The sequence below is a fragment of the Pavona decussata genome, unplaced genomic scaffold (assembly GCF_977016875.1).
Source record: "Pavona decussata unplaced genomic scaffold, jaPavDecu1.1 SCAFFOLD_299, whole genome shotgun sequence".
Classification (NCBI taxonomy): domain Eukaryota; kingdom Metazoa; phylum Cnidaria; class Anthozoa; order Scleractinia; family Agariciidae; genus Pavona; species Pavona decussata.
In genome coordinates, this window is record NW_028145696.1 from 149,915 (window position 1) to 171,637 (window position 21,723).

A 21,723-nucleotide genomic window follows, 5' to 3' on the forward strand; every position below is an offset into this window, starting at 1 on the left:
TTTCCTTCATGTTCAAGAACCCCATCCGTATCGTAAAGGAGAGCTTCTCGAGATAATCCGTAAAACTGGACTTGGTCAATGTTGACAAACTAGGTGTCTAAAATCAGAGATCAAGAGCATGGATGCAGCCCGAATTGTAGTCTTCTCAGCACTTTTGCTCGCATTCATACCTTTTTCGGATATTAGTTGGCTTAAACCGATCGAATGAAAGGAGAATTAGAAGAACTTGGCGAAAGCTGTTTGTATGTTTGTGATGTTAGGTGTTTTCGTAATTTATGTTGGTTTGTTTATCAAAATCCGCATTATGTAGAGAATAGGATTTTAGAAGTCAGAGTTACAAGTGTGCTAATTTGTGACCGGGAGTTTGTTTTGTAGATTAGTTTATTACATCCCACGACGTTTCTATGACAGGGTTATTGGAAAACGATACCTCGTATTCATTAAAATTATGGTTACAATACAATCAATATAGAAACCCTCCAAAATGGGAAAATATGACACTAATATGATCTAAACACTTGTACACAGGAAACATGACTATTGCAATTTATAATAAAGTTTTCGATAAAACGCGCGCGCTGATTGGTTGAAACAGCGTGCTTTATCAGAGTACAGATGCACGGAGCAACGGTGTCACGCCATCAGCCAGTCTGTGAAATGCCTGGACTTCTCTCTCGGTCTTTTTTTACTTTTTCTTCTTCTTATTATTATTATTGTCATTATTATTATTATTATTATTATTATTATTATTATTATTATTATTATTATTATTATTATTGTTATTATTATTATTATTATTATTATTATTATTATTATTATTATTATTATTATTATTATTATTATTTATTTTTTAGGGAAATTCTTACTTCTGATATATATCATAAACTAAAATGTGAAAATTCCAAAACCCCTATTAATCCTAACTTTGAAGAATGTTCAACGTTCTAATCCTAAAGTCTCGGTAGTTGATTATCGATTTCAAAGTTGATATCTGTAATGTTCAGCGGTGCTCTTCGCGTACAACATGAGCCTCTCAAGCATAGCAGCGTAGACCTCAGGAGGGCGAATGAGACTTTGGCGCTAATCCATGACAATGTAGTACTGTAATCCCCTCCCTTCTTGGTTGATAAAAGTTCAGCCAGTCTACTGTGACACCTCATGCATTCACCAGGGAAAAAGCCTTAAGCTTAAAAAGCTCAAGCAACTCGCCATGTTATCAGAACGGACGCAAGAAAGGATATATGCGCATTTTGAAAGATCAATGGGATGACGTGGGATACGTGAACTTGGGGTTATCAGCTCAGAATCTTCGCGACCACGCAGCAGCAATAACGGATGAAAACTCACAAATAAGTGTCAGAGGCGACTCTTCAACTTTTCTAGACGAAACAGAAGTGGTTGGTGCCTCTATGTTGTCACAAACCAAGGATCTCGAACCCGCCCAATGCGAAGGTGAAAATCTATCAAACGTGAATGTGGTCGTAGGTTCGAATTTGAACATTTTTTCCGACATTGCTAATCAAAGAGCTCCCCAGGGGCTGACCACTATTTGCAAGGATCAAAACACCAAAAATCAATGTGAATCGCAATATGGTAATCTGCTAACAACATCAAGCAAAGATTTGCATACAACAAGTACTTCTCAAATCCCAGGAGACCAAAAGCGAACAGAGCAAGGTAAAAACAATGTAAGTAGACCGGGATGCTTTTCAGACTACAATACTATCAACAAACCGTCTATGATCAACTGGAGAAAACGAAGTGATGGTTCTGCCATTGTTATACCGATCTCGATCATACCAGATGCCTATAACGAGATTGCAACGTGGAGAAAGAACGTATTTCTTGTGCCATATGGGAAAGTAGGGAGGGACTTTATTAATCAAATAACATTCCACATTAAGTGGCACTTTCCCTAAGAACGGTCCACTGCGTTTCGGGTCGAAAAAAAGTTTGCCCTTAAACTTTGCCCACTAAATTATCTTGGGTCATAAGTAAATGAAATGACTTTAGTTTTCGGAAATACGTTAAAATATATTTTTTACAGGCCACAACAGTCAGAGCGTTCGAGGACCTAAATTTGAGCGTGGCGAAAGTAGGAAGTTGCATAAAATTGAAGAGCTCGCTGCTCGAAAACCAGGAGACGCCACAAAAATTCATTATAATTCCTAAGTCAAGTGTTCCTTCAAAGGTATGAAATGCATGTTTATTTTGATTTGTTTTAATTTTTACGGTCACAAAAACTAATATTATTAACCCTTGTTAGAACGCTTTCTGAAAACCGGTGAAAGTACCCTGTCTTTGCCGGCATTTATTTCACAAGTCCAGACCGACCCACTCTAAATTCCGACTGAACTTTGCTAAACAGATGTTAGGAAGCATAGAAATATAAAAATACGTTGCGCTTTTTATCTTCCTTGACCACAGCGACTTCGCACTTTTGGTGCTTTTTCGAATGTGAAACCGGCATTATGCAAATGAGGTTGTCTATCAAATTCAAATTGTTGTAAATCAAAACATTCTTAATCGCTAAATTTCACCATTCTAAATTCACTACACCAGAAAGCACACAAATATAAAAGCAAAAACGGTTTTACCCGTTTAAAAATGCCTAAAACCTGATGAATTATTTAGTCCTGATCTCTGAATGCTATGTAAAAAAATTGTAAACATTGAATATGTTAATTGCGTTGTGTGGGACACTTAGTCCTATATAAAGAAATCTTTCTTCTCGCTGTTTTCTACTGTCGATTTTCATTTTTTTAAAAGTGCTATTGAAAATTCGTACACGTTTTTAGTATCAAAAATTTGAAGAAATAATTCAGCTTTAAATGGATGAGCAGTCACACTGTGACATGACCTGCATTGAAATCGACAACACTTGACCTTTTTTAAAATCAATGTTGTGTTACACTCTTGGTTATTTCTTGATTGCCTTTTTATTTGGTAAATGGCTACTAAAAGGACAATGCTAACAAGACCATCTTAATTTTCCCTGATCTACGACCAACGTACAGAATGATTTGATGAAGACAGTTTTGTTTTGCCGGATATGGCATTTTAACGACATAACTCCCGCTCTGAAGTAGGTCATAGGTCAAGGTCTTTTAAACTTTTCAGTTTACTTCCTAATTTTCTCTAAAATGATTCCATTCACCTCCGCTATGAATACATTGTTACATTTTATTCTCATACAAGATAAGCAATATTCAATACCTTACAATTAAAGCTTACTGGCGTGTAACTATTAACTTCTGGAATCTGAGATCTGAATTTGACTTGCTCAACTTACATGAGCAATGACGCCGCCCATTAATTACACAATCCTACCTTGTAACAGTGAAAAAGCGAGAGATATAAGCAAATAAAGTATCTTTGGTTTCTGTTCTTGTCGAGTTTAAAATATGGACATCCTATGAAGTACCGTGTAGCACGAAAATTTTGCGGGAGTTTTATTTTGCGGATTGGCGATTTTTTGTGGTTTTGTTGGCCCATTGCTTGTACTCAGGCCCTCTCTGAGGGCAACTTCATCCGGGCTACCCGGAACGGTTGTTATTGTAGAAATCCCTCGTGGTCGATCAGGACTGAGGAATAAAGACTGTGTTGAGTTCATTGAGCTATCATTAGTGCGTGTGCTGTCGACCCCGGCCAACTTGGTGTCAGAATAGTGGGATCGGCCCGACAAATCGACAAAGGAAACATTCACGGAGCTTAAACGCACACCAAACGATACAATCGCAGACAACTCGTCAAACAAAGATGGCGAACCTCAAACGACCTGAATTGAAACTCGGCGGGAATATATCCGAAAATTTCAAGAACTTTGAAGTTAGATTTCACTATTACTGCATTCAAGCAGACTACAGAAACCTGGCGAAAAACCCGGTCACGGAGAGAGCGGACTATTACAAGAAACCTTTGCTAGAAATATCGGCGTTGCGATCGGCAATGCCAGACGAAGCTTTGCAGGTGATCCGCTACACCATTGAACCGCAGATCGCAGCTGATGATAGGGGAAAACCATGGATCTGGATGGACAAGTTACGACTTCATTACACTGGATCTATCGGAAGCTCCCTGCTGGCAGACAGATTCAAATTCTGGCACGCTCAACAAAGCCCACATGAATCCGTTCAAGAATGGGAGGTTAAAGTCAGACAGGCAGGCAGCCTATGCTCCTACAACACGTCGACAGACGAAATGTGCCGCGATAAATTCGTGTTTGGGCTACACGATGACACAATGAGAGCTGAGTTACTGAAAACGCACTTAAAGTCGGATGGAACGCCTAAGAGCATGCAAGACGTCGTAGCCGAAGCCAAGGCCCTTGAGTCGGCTCAGAAAGCGAACAAACTCATTACAGACGCCACAAAAGGAATTGAAGAACAAGTGAACTGGATTAGCCACAAACAAATGAAATTAAAGCGGGAGCCTGGAACCTGTTTTTGGTGCGGGGACCGACGAGGACCCCACCACTGGAAAACATGCCCTGCCAATGGCAAAACGTGCACAAAATGTGGGATTAACGACCACTTTTCCAGAGTTTGTCTTGAAACAGGGCCCTCCCCCCAACAAGCACAACCGCGGAAAACCACTCAATGGCAAGCTCAGGGCAGAGGCCGAGGCGACAGAACCCCTCGTGATCGGCCCCAACCGGTACCCCCCCGAAAACAGAACGTACATCTGCTACACACCGCCAATGATCACCTCCCTGTAGAATACTACACTGATGACTACCAAGAACAGTGCTACTCCCTGGAAACACGGCAAATACACAGTGTCCGCAGACTCCGCAAAGAAAAAGTACTTTGTTACCCTGCCAATATCTGCAACTGGGAACAAATTCATCCCAATGACATTTCAGATAGACACCGCCGCCACCTGCAATACCCTGTCTGAAGACACCCTTCTCAGGCTGATGCCAAACATGAAGCTAACAAAGTCACCTTACCTCCTCCACCCCTACGGCGACGCCCAGCCACTGAAACCATTGGGGCAGATCGACCTCCTATGCGAACGAAACAGCAGATACGAAACACTCACATTCCAGGTACTCCCTCGAGACGTCATGTTGGACAAACCAGCCCTTCTCTCTGGGTCCGACTGTGAGACACTGGGGCTCATCATCATCAAAGCAGACGAAATATTTTCCCTCACAACAGCAGTAAAAGACTCCACAGGAAAGAGAGCCCCCCCCCCCCCTACCAAGCCAGCTCGTCACATACCAGCCAAGCCTCAGGCAGCCCAACCGCGAACACCCACAGCACACCCAAGGAAACCACAGGCTGCCATCTGGACCACCTCAACCAGGACAAACAGTGCGGGGAACCCACAATGCCCTCACCCTCAAAACCCATAATGATCCCTTCTAAAAGACGTCTGGCCGCACCTGGGGAGCTCACAAAAGAGAACGTACTACAACAGTATCCTGAGAATTTTGAAGGCCTTGGCTACTTGGGACCCCCAGTTCACTTTGAAGTAAAAGCCGACGTCTCACCAGTACAGATGCCTATCCATCGAGTTCCTGTAGCTAAACGTATCAAAGAAAAGGAAGCCCTTGACAGATACGCTGCAGCCGGCATCATAAAGAGAGTAGAGGAACCCACCTCATGGTGCTCCAACGAGGTCATTAAAGAGACACCAAAGAAAACAAGGCTCTGCATTGACCCCAGCCAAACAATTAATAAGGGCATTCTGCGACCAGTATACCAGATGCCCACACTGTCTGAGCAACTTCACAAACTCTGCCATGCCAAATGCTTCTCACTAGTCGATGTTAGAGAAGGCTTCCTGCACGTACCCCTTGATGAAGCATCGTCACTCATGACAACAATGCATACATCCTACGGGAGATACCGATGGCTACGGCTTCCATTTGGTGTCTCAAGTGCCCCGGAGGAATTTCAGAAACGCCTGATGTCCGCTCTAGAGGGCCTTGAAGGCATCCTGTGTATCGCAGATGACATCCTTGTCTTTGGAGAAGGTTCAAATTACCAAGAAGCAGAGCAAGACCATGACCGCCGGTTTGTTGCCCTTATGGAGCGCTGCTCACAGAAGAACATAAAACTAAATCAGAACAAACTACAGTTCAAACTGAAACAAGTCAAGTTCATGGGCAACATCATAACTGACCAAGGAATGCAAGCAGACCCAGACAAGATAGCAGCAATCACGACAATGGCCCCACCCCAAAACAAAGCAGGCGTACAGAGATTCGTGGGGATGGCCAACTACCTCTCACCCTATTGCCCCAACCTCAGCAACACTATCAGACCTCTCACCCAACTCACCCAGTCAGATACCCCCTTTATGTGGGCACAAGCACAAGATGACGCATTTCAGAAAGCTAAACACCTCATTTCCACTGCACCAGTGCTCCAATACTATGACCTCAACAAACCGGTGACACTTCAAGTTGATGCAAGTGAGGTTGGCGTGGGCGCTGCCCTTCTCCAGCCGAATAGTGAAGGACGCCTACAACCTGTAGCATACACATCAAACAGCCTCAACGCCACCGAACAACGATACTCACAAATAGAGAAAGAGTGCTTAGCCATTTGCAACGCATTCGGAAAATTCGACCACTGGCTGTATGGAAAATCAGACATAGAAGTCCACACCGACCATCAGCCACTTGAGACCATCTGCAAAAAGCCCCTACACAAAGCACCAGCGCGGCTACAGAAAATGCTCATGCGACTGCAGAGATACCGCTTCACCATTAAATACAAGAAGGGAACCTCACTCCACCTGGCTGACACCCTTTCGAGAGCCGCACTGCCTACCCCAGTATACGCCCGCGTCACAGGCTTCGAAGTCTTCAGGGCTGAACTCACAGAGGACTCCGGCACACACAACCCACGTCTGACAGAAACCACTGAATCTCGCCTACGTGATGAGACCAAAAAGGATGAACACCTCTCCAAACTAATGACCACAATCGTTCAAGGCTGGCCGGACAGCAGAAACCAGGTACCACAACCACTACCGCCATACTGGCCTTACCGGGATGAGCTCACGATCGACAATGGCCTTATCTACAAAGGAGCACAAGTGATGATACCACAATCCATGCAAGCTGAGATGCTGCTCAAAATCCATGCAAACCACTTTGGTCCTGAGTCAAATATACGCATGGCACGGGAAGTATTATTCTGGCCGGGGATGCGACAAGCAGTCTTTGATATGTGCAACAACTGTAGTACCTGTGCACAGTATGGCTCGACGTGAACAAAAGAACCTATGAGATCGCTCCCGATCCCAAACACTACCATGGCAGATCATAAGCCAAGACATCTTTATACATACACAGAGAGCCTACCTCGTAACAGTATGCCACTTCTCTGATTGGATTGAAGTGGATGAACTTGATGACACCTTAGCCACAACCGTTATCAGCAAAACCAAAGCCCACTTTGCCAGGTTCGGCATTCCCCGTATCTGTCACACAGACAACGGTCCGCAATTTGCCAGCAAGGACTACATGGACTTTGCTTCTCAATATGGGTTCACACATACCACCTCCAGCCCCTACCATTCCCAAGGCAACGGTCGAGCGGAAGCGGCAGTGAAAGTGTCGAAGTCCATGCTAAAGAAATCAGATGACTTCCAAATCGCCTTGCTTAACTATAGGAACACACCCCCCAAAGGCCACACTTACTCTCCTGCCCAACGTATGTTGAGCCGTCGGACACGAACATCACTCCCAACGCCTGACCACCTTTTAGAACCAATGTTGATCAACCGCGACACCATATCAACCGAGATCAAGGCCAAACGCAACGCCAGTAAAGCCTACTACGACAAGACTGCCGGCCCAGAGCACAATGCTATCAACATTGGTGAATTTGTATATGCACGTCCGCCGACTAGTAAACAAGGCACCCCATGGGCATATGGCCGTGTAACTGACCAACGCCATTCCAGGTCATACACCATAAAAACGCCAAGCAGCACCATTCGAAGGAATCGGATACACATCAGGCGTGCAGCACCTCCCCCTCCTACCTCACGCTACACTCCACCTACACTCCTGCTTACAACGGGACACAACTTGGCACCTCCCTTCAATCCCCAAGGATCAGTGCTGACCACGCCCATTGACCAACCTCCACAGCAGCCACTACCCAAGTTAGACACAAGTAATAGTGGCCCGGGTCTCGACACTTCCCCCCCACCACCACAACAAGAAGCAAGCACACCTGACATGGGCACAAGTAAGCTGTCCACTAACACACCCCAGGATCACCATCCTGAAGTGAGGACACGCACAAGACTCATCAAACCACCAACTCGGTTTAAAGACTATGAACTTAAGTAATACTTGCCCAAACCACCAACTAGGTTTAAAGACTATGAACTCAAGTAATGCTCGCCATTAACATTTGGGCTACACAGTTACTTTCTAATAGCAGTCACAACCGACTAGAAATGCTGTAATTGCCAAGGCAATCTGTGCCCCTTAGAACTATCCCGTTTATTTTTCCTTTTCTTTTCAAAGAGGGGGGGATGTTGGCCCATTGCTTGTACTCAGGCCCTCTCTGAGGGCAACTTCATCCGGGCTACCCGGAACGGTTGTTATTGTAGAAATCCCTCGTGGTCGATCAGGACTGAGGAATAAAGACTGTGTTGAGTTCATTGAGCTATCATTAGTGCGTGTGCTGTCGATCCCGGCCAACAGTTTGCGGGAACAAATTTTTGCGGTTCGAGATGACTGAAATTTCTACTGGGAACTAATTTTTGCGATGCTCCGGTTCAAGCAGCAGAATATTTAAGTGGAACAAACCTGAATATTTTCAACTTTTATTGAAACGGTCAATTGAGTCACAGTTCACTCTAGTTACGAATTAGAGACATATCACTGTTATACCTTACTGCGCAAAGGAAATGAACAACTAAACAAAAAGCCTACCCCTACCATGCACAGCCAAACACTGTTTCGTTAATATTGTTTACCACGACCGGTATTACCGTATATTATTTTATAAGAAAGCAGTATGAATTTTTGAATTACAGTAGCTGAAACCTTTCTAGGCATACAGAGGGGCTTTCGAGTGAAAGATGTACTCCAGCTAGTATACAACTTTGAGACCTAACTGGGAGTGGCCTGCTAAAATGCAAAACTATGCCCTATTGTAACGCAACGAGACAGACTCAGTCGATAATAATAACATTCTTGCTCAGTTGAACTTCTGCACTTCTGTGCAGGTCGCCGCAGATGCGCCACTAGAACATGGTTGGTTTGCTGCATGATTCAAGTCTGTGCTTCCTGCAGATGACCCATTTGTGACAATCTAATGTACTGAATCGCTTTACTCTTGACAGCTCTAGTTGCTTTTTTCAATGAAAAATCATGTTAATGTTCTTGTTTAAGTCCAATGTATATCGCCTCAGTGGCATTAGTCTATTAAAAGCGCACATGTTTTAAATTTGACTGAAGGGAGTTAATTTTTGTGGCATTTTATTTTGCGAGTGTTTTTTTCTGCGGGAACTAATTTTTGCGGATCGAGGTCAATCTGCAAAATTCGCAAAAATTAGAACCTGCAAAATTTTCATGCTACACGGTAGATGGCTTTTTCGGTATTTTCGGGCTCAAATTACCTTATTAATGAGAAGTTGTTCTCTTTCAGTTTCGAAGCTTTATTTATGAACAGCCATATTGATAGTCAATTTATATTTGGCCTGGCGAATACAAGGACCTACAAACTTGGACAAAATAAAGGGAAAAATTAGTCCCCCATCCTCCCCTCGAAATCAATCAGTACGAATTCGCGTACAAAGCAAAACGCGCCATGTTTCCATCACTGAAAAAAAAAGGGGAGAAAGGCTGGTTGTCCAAGATTGTAGCTATCAATATGTTTGTTGAGACTCGCAATGCGTGCCAAACAAAAACCCCCAAAAGCAGACACCGAAAATGCCGCTCAATTTGATGCAATAGCCATTTTTTTTTTTAACGCGATAGCCATTTGTACAGAGACCGGCGTAAATGGGGCCGCAGTATGGAGTAAAAGATTCTTGACACTAATGGCAGGGCCGTCCCTCATGTTGTTATTACGATTTATCTCGTGACGAATATCATCAGACATGGTAATGTTCATCTTATTGCGGGGATTGCTTTCCTGTAACAAGTTATAAACCAGGTTGCATTCATAATTATCGAGATGTGCGCGCGCCAAGTTCTTTTCTCTATACGAAAGATTAAAAACGATCTTATAGTCCGGTCTTTCTCTATATACCCACAAAATAACTCACCTCGCGCCTGGATTCGATGTTTGTACAGATTCCTTTTCCGAAGTTGCATGTAAGATCTAAGGCGTATCTTTCACAGAAGCAAATATCGTATTTGGTCAAAAAGAAAGTCAAATTACTCAAGGAAAGTTCTAGAACTGACTTCGAACTTATTTCTCGTGTTCGGGCTACTGCACTACGCAGTCTAAGAAGCATATGTGAAAATACCTCATGAACATTCTTATCGGGGGATTTTGCAGTACAATTTCGTTTTGATACGCACTTTTTTTTTGGGGGGGGGGGGGTGTTAGTTTTGAAACGCCTCTTTGTTTTTTGTACATTTCCTGTATTTGCTCCTTTGCGTGTTACTGTTCATTTGTTTCATTTCAAGTAGACACGTGACGCAATAGTTGTCACTTTTGTCATTACATAAGTTAGTCTATTACATAGGGTCATGTTTCGGTTCGACCGCCACGTGTGTAGAGCATATTACTGTAACACAGTCGCTACTCGCTAGCTAGAATTCGCTACTGCTATTGACGTTTTGAGGTGCAACAATTACCTATTTCAAGGAGCTAGACCAAAGTAAGTTACTCATATTGTTTACGCTCGGTTTATTGTATTGTTTCGTTTATCATTTGTCCTTTTCTCGCACAGGTTTCTGTATTGTTGTTTTATGGTTAGTTAATCAATTAGATCAATTACATAAGAATCGATTTTGCTTTTGTTGCTTTTTAGTTCGAACCACAACCGTAATCACGATCATTGTCACAGCCACACATATACGCATTTCAGCTATCGCTACCACAGTTACGATCGTATCGCTACAGTTCTGAAAGGTTATCAAGTATTTGTGATGCTATCTTCGTCAAGTGTGATTCATTAAAGACATCAGTGATTGGAATTTTGACCTCTGTTGTTGTGCGTTCGCATTAATACGCTCCGTAACCTCAGCTACTTCTACCCTGTGACCCACGAAGGTCACAGGGGGGGAGGGTGGCCTTAACCCCCTAAGACGATAAAATTGGACAATTTTTATTATGATCACAGAGAACTTCGCGTATTCGAGAAGGAGCACTTGTTCGAGGATTTATGGCATTTTAGTGGACTGCCTGTCAACTAGCTTGGAGTAGTTTTAAAATTACACTTACACAAAAACAACACCGAGCAACAATATACTTTACTGATGCTCCTTAATGTGGGATTTGATTCTCCTTCACTAGGAGGAGAGCTCGTGTTGAATTTTCAGTAATAATGACTTTAAAGTAATTACAGAAACAATGAGGCATTACACTAGAAATATCATCTACAACAAAAAGTGCAAGTTAGAAGCTTTGCCATTTGCGGCGAAGGGCCTGGGTGAAATTCTCAGAGCAAGCTAACAGCTAACTCTACCTATGACCCTAGTCCGCCGGGGTTGCAACCGGAACGCATCGCGACGGACGGATATATTCTCATTCCCTCGCTTCCTATAAAATCTTTCTTTTTCTGTACAGTTTTTTCCTTCCGAGTTTCATGTACAAGTTCCTATCAATTCATTTTGAGCAACATATTGACAATGCCCAGCTTTTGAAAATTAATAAATCACATGTTTTACAAAAGCGAATTCAAGTTTTTCTCATTACTACAAGGGATTTTTTTTCGAACTGTAATGAAATAACAACTTGCACTTCAACAGATAAATGGCCCAAACAAATTCTAGTCGACCTATCATTTTTTTGTGGTTCAGAAGTTTATATTTTCTATGTATTGAGAAAGGCACTTTACGTAGAGGTATGTACAGGCATCCTCCTTCTAGTCGGCTGGTGAATTTCAGGGTTTTGTGATTTTAGATGGCAGTATGCCAAACTCAGAGAAAAATTTTGCTTCTTAAAGGACCTTCAAGCTATGAATACCAACTGAATGGCGTCAACAAAGCCGGGAAATGTAATAATAAACGAAAAAATTAGTAATGAAAATAGGTTTCTTAAAACCTAAATACTGTTTAGCAGACAGACTAATTTGCATAAAAATTCCCCGCAAAGTATCTAAAAATCGGGACCGAGCAAGTTTCAGGCATTTTAAAACTATTAAAACCGTTTATGCGTTTTATTCTGTGTGATTTTCGGTGTAGTTAATTTAGAATGGTGAAGTTTAGCGATTAAGAATGTTTTGATTCGTAACTGAATGGAATCATTTAGAGAAAATTAGGAAGTAAACTGAGAAATTTCAAAGACCTTGACCTATGACCTACTTCAGAGCGGGAGTTATGTCGTTAAAATGCCATATCCGGCAAAACAAAACTTTCGTCATCAAATCATTCTGTACGTTGGTCGTAGATCAGGGAAAAATAAGATGGTCTTGTTAGCATTGTCCTTTTAGTAGCCATTTACCAAATAAAAAGGCAATCAAGAAATAACCAAGAGTGTAACACAACATTGATTTAAAAAAAGTCAAGTGTTGTCGATTTCAATGCAGGTCATGTCACAGTGTGTGCTCATCCATTTAAAGCTGAATTATTTCTTCAAATTTTTGATACTAAAAACGTGTACGAATTTTCAATAGCACTTTTCAAAAAAATGAAAATCGACAGTAGAAAACAGCGAGAAGAAAGATTTCTTTATATAGGACTAAGTGTCCCACACAACGCAATTAACATATTCAATGTTTACAATTTTTTTACATAGCATTCAGAGATCAGGACTAAATAATTCATCAGGTTTTAGGCATTTTTAAACGGGTAAAACCGTTTTTGCTTTTATATTTGTGTGGTGTAGTGAATTTAGAATGGTGAAATTTAGCGATTAAGAATGTTTTGATTTACAACAATTTGAATTTGATAGACAACCTCATTTGCATAATGCCGGTTTCACATTCGAAAAAGCACCAAAAGTGCGAAGTCGCTGTGGTCAAGGAAGATAAAAAGCGCAACGTATTTTTATATTTCTATGCTTCCTAATATCTGTTTAGCAAAGTTCAGTCGGAATTAAGAATGGGTCGGTCTGGACTTGTGAAATAAATGCCGGCAAAGACAGGGTACTTTCACCGGTTTTCAGTAAGCGTTCTAACGAGGGTTAATGATATTAGTTTTTGTGACCGTAAAAATTAAAACAAATCAAAATAAACATGCATTTCATACCTTTAAAGGAACACTTGACTTAGGAATTATAATGAATTTTTGTGGCGTCTCCTGGTTTTCGAGCAGCGAGCTCTTCAATTTTATGCAACTTCCTACTTTCGCCACGCTCAAATTTAGGTCCTCGAACGCTCTTACTGTTGTGGCCTGTAAAAAATATATTTTAACGTATTTCCGAAAACTAAAGTCATTTCATTTACTTATGACCCAAGATGATTTAGTGGGCAAAGTTTGAGGGCAAACTTTTTTTCGACCCGAAACGCAGTGGACCGTTCTTAGGGAAAGTGCCACTAAATAGCTGGAATAGCGGCTCCGACAATCAGCACATATGCCTCAAAGCAGCCATTGTGCTCCTTGCTCTAGGGCTTCAAAAACCAAACACAAAGTTCAAGGCAAAAGATTACCAAGAGGTCTTGTCTAAGCGCCATACGCATTGGAGACAAGGTGAAATCAACAAGCAACTACGCGAAGGTAGAATTATTCAAGATCGTATCGGGAAACTCAAAGCCTCTGATCCGCCCGATAGATCTAAGGTTTTTGCCAAGCTTGTGCTCGAAGACCAAATCAACTCAGCGCTGCGCTTCCTGAATGGAACGACCAGCGGTGGTGTGCTAGCGCTAACAGACGAGGTCATAACGCAGCTAAAACAGAAACATCCCATTCCACAACCAGCAAAACTAAGCTCGTTACTCTTCGGGCCGATCGACGATGAGTTTCCGGAATCAGTGTACTTAGAAATTAATGGTGAGATGGTCAGGCAGGCTGCTTTGAGAACAAAGGGAGCAGGAAGCCCCTCTGGGGTTGACGCGAATGGTTTCAGAAGAATCCTCGCCTGTAAGTCCTTTAAACAGTCATCTTTAAGGCTATGTGAGGCAATCGCAACCATGATAAGGACTCTATGTACACAATACATCGACCCTACGACCGTAGAGCCCCTAGTGGCTAGCCGCCTGATTCCACTGGATAAAGGCGAAGGCGCTGTCAGACCTATAGGAGTCGGAGAGATAATTAGGAGAAGCTGTGGAAAGTGCGCAATGATGGTCGCCAAAAAGGACGTTGTCGAGGCTAGCGGCTCACTTTAGTTGTGTGCCGGACAAAAATCTGGAAGTGAAGCTGCAATACACGCTATGCATGCTGTATTTGAAGCAGATGACACGGATGCCGTACTTCTCATTGATGCTTCTAATGCATTCAACGCCCTTAACAGAGCAGCCGCACTGCATAACATCCGCGTTCTATGCCCTGTAATCGCAGCCTACGCCGTTAATATCTACAGAAAGCCAGCTCGGCTATTTATCACTGGCGGTAAAGAGATCGTGTCAGCAGAAGGAACAACACAGGGTGATCCTCTTGCTATGGGTCTATATGCCTTGAGCATTCAGCCCCTAATTACAAGCCTACAAGTAGTGTCCAGTGTGAAGCAATGCTGGTTTGCAGATGATGCCAGTGGAGCGGGCTCTACAACAGAAATTAAGAAGTGGTGGGATGTCCTTAGCACCATTGGTCCAGATTTTGGCTACTTTCCAAACTAGTGCTGGATTATCGCAAAACCAGCCAAGGAAGAAAGTGTCGGAGAAGCCTTCAAGGAAACGTCTATTAGTGTCACAAAGCAAGGGAAGGAACATCTTGTGGCGGCGATAGGCTCCTGAGGCTATTTAGAGGAAAATGTCAGCGAAAAGGTGCCCAATTGGGTCAATGATGTAGCGACGTTAGCAGAATTTGCTCTATATCAACCACAAGCGTGCTACGCAGCCTACACCTTTGGCTTGAAACATCAGTGGACGTTTTTTTTTTTTTTTTAAGAACTCTCCCCGACATTCAGGATCTACTAGAGCCACTAGAGAATGCAATATCTCAGGTGCTCTTTCCTGCGATTACTGAGCGCAAGTGTAATCAGCTAGATAGGACCATTCTAGCGCTGCCAGTCCGCCTAGGTGGTCTTGGTTTGGAAACCCATGCCTTGAAGCAAGCCGCGAGTACGCTTCTTCAGTCAAAGTAACAACACCCCTCGTTGAACAAATCGTATCTCAGTCACATGAGCTACCAGAAGATTCCCTCGTAAAATCAGCACAACAGGCAGTAGCAAGGGAAAGATCAAAGGAACTCGTAGACAGAACAGAGCGTATTAAGGAGATGGCACCATGTAAGACTAAGCGAGCACTGAATCTGGCGGCGGAAAAAGAATCATCGGCGTGGCCTACAGTCCTCCCTCTTAAAGATCTGTGTTTTAACCTCAATAAAAGGCAGTTCTGCGACGCTGTTAAACTACGCTATAACTGGCCAATAGATGACATCCCTTCCACATGTGCCTGTGGGGAAGTTTTCACAGTTGACCACTCCACGATCTGTAAAATAGGAGGTTTCGTCATTCAGCGTCACAATGAGCTCAGAGATCTGGAGGCTGAACTCCTGAGTACAGTTTGCAGTGACGTTGAGACTGAGCCAGTTCTCTTAGACATCTCTGGAGAACAGTTAAGTAGAGGATCCAACAAAGCACAAGATGCGAGATTGGATAACCATGCACGTGGGTTTTGGGAGCAACGACGATCGGCATTCTTTGTTGTAAGGGTTTGCCATCCCAATGCTGAATCGTATAAGGACCTGGAGCCGCAACAAATCTATCGTACGCATGAGAATGAGAAAAAGCGCCTGTACTCAAGGAGAGTTCTCGATATTGAGCATGGAACATTTACACCTTTGGTCTTCACTACAACCGGCGGAATGGGCAATGAATGCTTGAGATACCATAGTCGATTAGCGGAGCTGATTGCTATCAAGAAAGGGGAGCAATATGCCAAAACCATGTCATGGATCAGAAGCCGAATTTCATTCGCACTGTTAAGATCTGCACTCGTCTGCCTTAGAGGTTCTAGGACATTACGAAGAATTCAACGTGACATCAAGAACGCGGACATTGACATTGAAACTACAGAAGGGGCCATTTGAGAGATGCGTCTTTTGTTTGTTTTTTTTTTTTTTTTCTTTTCTTTTTATCAAGTGAAACTGATTTTAAAATGCCGAATTTCATTTTTTTTTAAAACTTCATGACATTTGGTTTTTTTTTTCTTTTTCTTTACAAAAACATTATTGCTTGAAAATACTATCTTTTTTTAATCGAAATGAATTGTAAATAGGTTTTTAATAGCTCTTTTTATATACTTTTAACTTGTAAATAGCAATTTGTGTGGAATATTTAAATAAAGAATATTTAAATAAAGAATTATTATTATTATTATTATTATTATTATTATTATTATTATTATTATTATTATTATTATTATTATTATAAAGGCAGTATATCAACATCCGAATGCCAGATATAAAATAAGAAAAAACACAAGGAGCAAGTCAGAAACTTGTGGCTAGCCCGGCATCTAAACTTACAATAAAATCGTGATAAACAAAGAAAATCAATTTAAAAAAATAGTAAAAAAAAAATAAAATGTTAAAAATCTCAAAATGGTCTATGCTTAATCTAGCTATTAGGTGGATCCAACGGGAGTTTAAGCATCTTAATTTAGCACAAGACCTTGAAAGTTCTGGCAATGTTCAGGCTACCACTTAGGACCGACTTTTGCATCCGTCCTAGAACATCTCTGCTACGCTTTGCCCCTAGTATTTTCCTCAAACTACTAATCAGTCCCTCAAAAAATCCACCAAGTACATCCACTATAATGTTCATTTGAGTGATCTTGTAGCCCAGGTACTGCTTCTTGATTTCCCACCGTAGTGGGGCGTACTTGCCGGTTTTCTCCCCGTCCTTCTGCTTCCGGTTCTCATTCCAAGGGCAGCTCATCTGCAACAGGGTTACTGTCTTCCTCTCCTTATCTACAATCCTCGCGTCCACTCTTGTTAGCTCGCTTCTCTGTGTGGTCTGCATATACTGGTACATCCAAATATGCCGTCACTTGATCATTTTGGTAGAGAGGCTTAGGTTGCGTGGGGGAGTACCAAGTCGGACCGGCCCCTATCAGTTGGTAGTCTTTCAGCAGCTCAAAGGAGAGCATTTTGAGTGCTCCGTTGTGTCTTGATAGATACTTCGTCTGTGCCATTGCACTGCACCTTGACAGCACATGTGCGATAGACTCCTGCGCTTTTCCACACATTCTACATCTAACGTCCGGTTCTTCGCTTGATCTGGTCTTTCTTGCGTTGTACATTTTTGTTGGAAGTAGCTGTTCGTAGAGCTCACTTCTTCCGGCTATTTTATGCATTGGTGCTGTTTTCCAGTCTGCCATCCACTCGAAACTCACACCATCAAGATCTTTATCCTCCCAGTAGCTGTATGGAGCTTTCCTTGCCAGCTCTGTTCTCTTACGCCTTCACAGTGTTTGTTTTGTAAGGCCTTCTTCATCCATGTTCTAATTGTGCGCCCCTCTATCTTCTCATTCTCTGTTGTAGTGCCCGACGGATCTGGATATCGCAGTTCTAGCTTCATTTCTAAGTTTCATTTTCGTGTAAAAAATCAACCAAAAAAAATTGAAAAACTGAAAATTTAATCACGGCAATTTACGAATACGCACATATATAAGCTTATAAGATCCTAACATTTTCCGTACAATTTCCATAATTTCACATCATGGCCACCCCTGCTCATCGCAGTGAAGCAAGCCTCAGAAATTACGACGCTCGCACTTCGAGTGACCGACTGACAGTCTGTCCAAATATCCTCAACGGAGCACTGAGTGGGAGGCCACAGCAGTCACTGTAGCCCAGTTTTCCTAACGAGGTCAACAGTTCGAGCAATCCTCTTGCTCCCGTGAATTCGACTGTTGAAAATACACAAAACAGCGCAGCAGTTGATTGAACACCAGCCGCTAGCTCTAAACAGTTTGTTTTCTTATTGCCATGCTAATAACGTCCTGATTTCCATGAGCCACAAATCCACCGGATTTCACTGAACATTTTACTTTTCCATCCTGATTTTTTAAAGGAAAAACTATGAAGAAGCACTGGCGTTATATTCGAACTATGCAAATATTGTTAACTTTAATGCTTCGCTTTGACATGTTTGACAGTTTTCGTCTTGTTGAGCCAATCAAATCATTTGAACCATTCTCACAAGGATTGTGATTGAGTTATTGTAGCGCCCTTTATGCGAGTAAAAATGCATGCTGACGCCACTTCTCTGCATTTGGAAAATGAAGTTTGTTTTGAAAATGAGGGCGAATGCGTAGGAGAATAAAATTATTCTTTATCATAAAACAAATATAGAAGCCTCGACTGAGCTCTGTTCTGTTGTAAAGCATTTAGGAAGCGGCCTAGCGCACTCAAGAAGTAGGGAGAAACACTCGACTGCGTCTCTTGTTTCCCCCTACACTTCTTTCGTGCTCTAGCCACTTCCTGCGTGCTTTAGAACAGAACAGAGCACAGTCTAGGATTCTCTACGTGCTGATTTTGGAACACATGCCTGCCAAGAAACGGTTGCTATAATTACAGCAAATTCAATAAACTCTGACCGATCTCACTAAATTGTTTCCAGAACTCTTTATTTCATCAATTACTTCAGCAGTCAATCTGTGTAAGTTTACTTACAGAATCCACAGTTTTGTGTTGAAATCAAAAACTCCTTTGTTCAAGACCTCCAACTGATTGTTGCTCAATTCCCTAGGAAGGGACAATAACAACATGTGGACAATTATCAGTCTACTCAATAATGTTATTTAATAATCATATTAGTCAGAGCCGTTTACTGCGCCGATTAAAGGCTCCTGGACTATATAGAAACTATAAGTAAACGCGGACAGCATTGCGGGGAAAAACGCGATTTTTATGTTTGATTTTCTGTTTGGTAAGCATAGAAAATCATCTACATTGCTGGTGAACTCTAAATATCTGATTTGTGGTCACAATTCAGTGATAGAATAAATGTGATGTGATGTGTTATTCAGTAAGTGACACAGATATACTCGAAAAAAACTCCGAGTCGAACCAAAAACCTTCCGATTACTAGTTCGGACGTTCTACCACTAAGCCTCAGCAGACTGGTCAGAGCTAAGGCCATTCGTAGTTTAATGGCCTTAGCTCCCACGAGTCCTGTATCTCACTGAGTGGATAATACATGATTCTCAATTCAGTGATAGTTTTAAAGTTCTCATTCTGCGACTAACAATCCTTCCAAAGCATCAAAAATAGTCTAGTTTGTTGAAGATTTAACATTTTGTAGCGTTGATTCCCCTCTCTAAACCATATACTGAATGAAAAAACCTTACAAGATTCTATGGGAGTACTCCTGAAAAAAATTAGGATAAAGTTGTGCAGTTTTTCTTATGAAACTCTTAACCATTAAGCCTTAAACGTTAACCTGATAATGTTTTTTCTCATCTTTTGCGGCAGAAGGGGTGGGGCGTGGATATGGAGGATTCTTCTTCTCTCTCCAGATCTTCGAGTGTACAATAAATAACTGCCATCTTGAAGTTCCGTGTTTTGGCCAAGACTTCAGGAAATATCGCGAAAATTGACAAAAACGTGAGCTGGCACTAATATGATCTAAAAAAACAAAACTTACTGAGATACGCAGATGACCTTTATGTCATTAAGATGGCTGAAGGCAAATTGAAGTGTAACAGCTACAAGGATTTCCTATTTACATATCCGACAATGTACCGAAAAGAGTTCGTGAGCAACGCACGGGAAGGGAGGTAAAACTATTTGTCACAAATTAAAGGCAGGAAAAATTTGCCTTATACCTTGGAGTTGTCCAGCCCAGATATTGTATAAAAAGGAAAAAATTAAAAATATGAAATATTTTTCCCGTCTATCGAAATTTTATCTCTAGTTACTTTAACCCTATCTTTTTTGGCCTTTTGGTGCCGGGGTGTGGCATTCCGCCGCCCCTCCCCCCCGCCCCCTCCATAGCTTGACACGTATGAATACTCAAGTTGGTGGACATGACCGAAAAAATTTATTTGCTTTAAAATTTGAGTTCACACAAAAATATTCAGCTTACAAGGGTCAAAATTGCTAGATAAATAAGAAAAATATGGTTTGAATCTCACTGTCATTTTTTTACTGCTAGTTAGAGGGGTGGCTATGCAATAAAGACATCATCTTATGAGGTTTTGGAAGGGGGCTTCAGGAAAAGGCCATAATCTATTTTGTGGTTTGGAGGGTCCTGTTCGAGTTTAGTAGTTTTGACCATTTCCCTTAAGAATTTGCCTTCAAGGTCCGGATTGGAAAGTTATGAAGCTATATTGCACGGAAATTGAGTCACTATTTCAAAATGGCCATCTCTGGATCCGCTATCTTGGATTTCGAAAACATTAATTTAAGTTATAGATACAAATATAATAAATAAATGAATAAAATATTACATTAACTTACAAAAATAGCTGATATAAATAAGATTCAATATAAATAATAATAATAATAATAATAATAATAATAATAATAACGATGATGATGATGATGATCATAATAATAACATTAATAATAATAATAATAATAATAATAATAGTAATAATAATTATAATAATAATAATAATAATAATAATAATAATAATAATAATAATAATAATAATAACAATAACAATAATGTGATGCGTCTCTTACGTCATTGTTACGTTGATTCTACACGTTCAACAAAAATTAATAGTGAACCAATGCCCCTATCTCCTGATAGTGGAAGACTTATGAATATTGTACCTAGACTTAGTATTATAGAAATGAAAATCGCTTTTAAAACATGGCGTAAAAGAGTGCGCAAAGAGGTTGTTAACTGACTTTTACGTAAAAACTGCACGATACTCTACTCTGCGGCGGCTACGATTTTCCAAAGCAGTCTTGCTAACGCGTCGCTTGCAGAAGCGCGCTGCGAGGGATCTAAAATAATACGCACTGCCTTATTGTGCACTACTTATAAGTCTGCCATTTGGGTCTAATTACCTCTATCTCCCGAAATTACATATCCGTAATCCAAAAAAGGACGAACATAGCTATAGCGCCGGAAGTATCCGTCCTACTCCGGTCTTAATAGTTTTTAATCGTTGACTCCGGAATCAAGGTCGTGTGGCTCCTAGAAGTCAAATTTGTTCTCTTTTGTTGGACATCAAACGATAAAGGTCCTAGGATCATCTCGCCCTAAATACCTCTTTAAGCATATTCTGAGACAATACAAGAAGCTTCTGTACGTTGACTGATTGCCACTGCGCTACGTCTTGTATATTTCCCGGCACCGTATCCGAACTTAACGTCGTAGGACTTCGGTTCTAAAAGGTGGATTCTCTCTGACTGCCACCCGCATCCTTTTTCTAATGTCACTGGAGTACATGGCCTCATGGATTTCGTTACTCCCGTTAGTTAGTCGACAGTCTCGTTATACCAGATACCTGTCGACTGGCTCGGAATGTTCGTTGTTAGGTAATTCCCTTTGATTCCGCGTT

General features: G+C 41.5%; 1 protein-coding gene and 1 pseudogene across 3 annotated transcripts in view; one reads left to right on the forward strand and one right to left on the reverse strand.

Annotated features, from left to right (window-relative positions):
• The window catches only part of LOC146454870 (uncharacterized), a 234,341-nt gene that overhangs the window by 32,041 nt on the left and 180,577 nt on the right, over positions 1–21,723 (reverse strand). Inside the window, exon 1 of one of the 3 annotated variants that reach the window (XM_085094978.1) lies at positions 18,878–18,934. The exons of the other annotated variants lie outside the window; for them this stretch is intronic. The gene's annotated coding sequence lies outside the window, so the exon portion shown is untranslated. Of the gene's footprint in view, positions 1–18,877; positions 18,935–21,723 lie in introns of those variants that run through there. 3 annotated transcript variants of the gene reach the window in all.
• LOC146454871 (uncharacterized) lies at positions 1,740–16,539 on the forward strand (annotated as a pseudogene).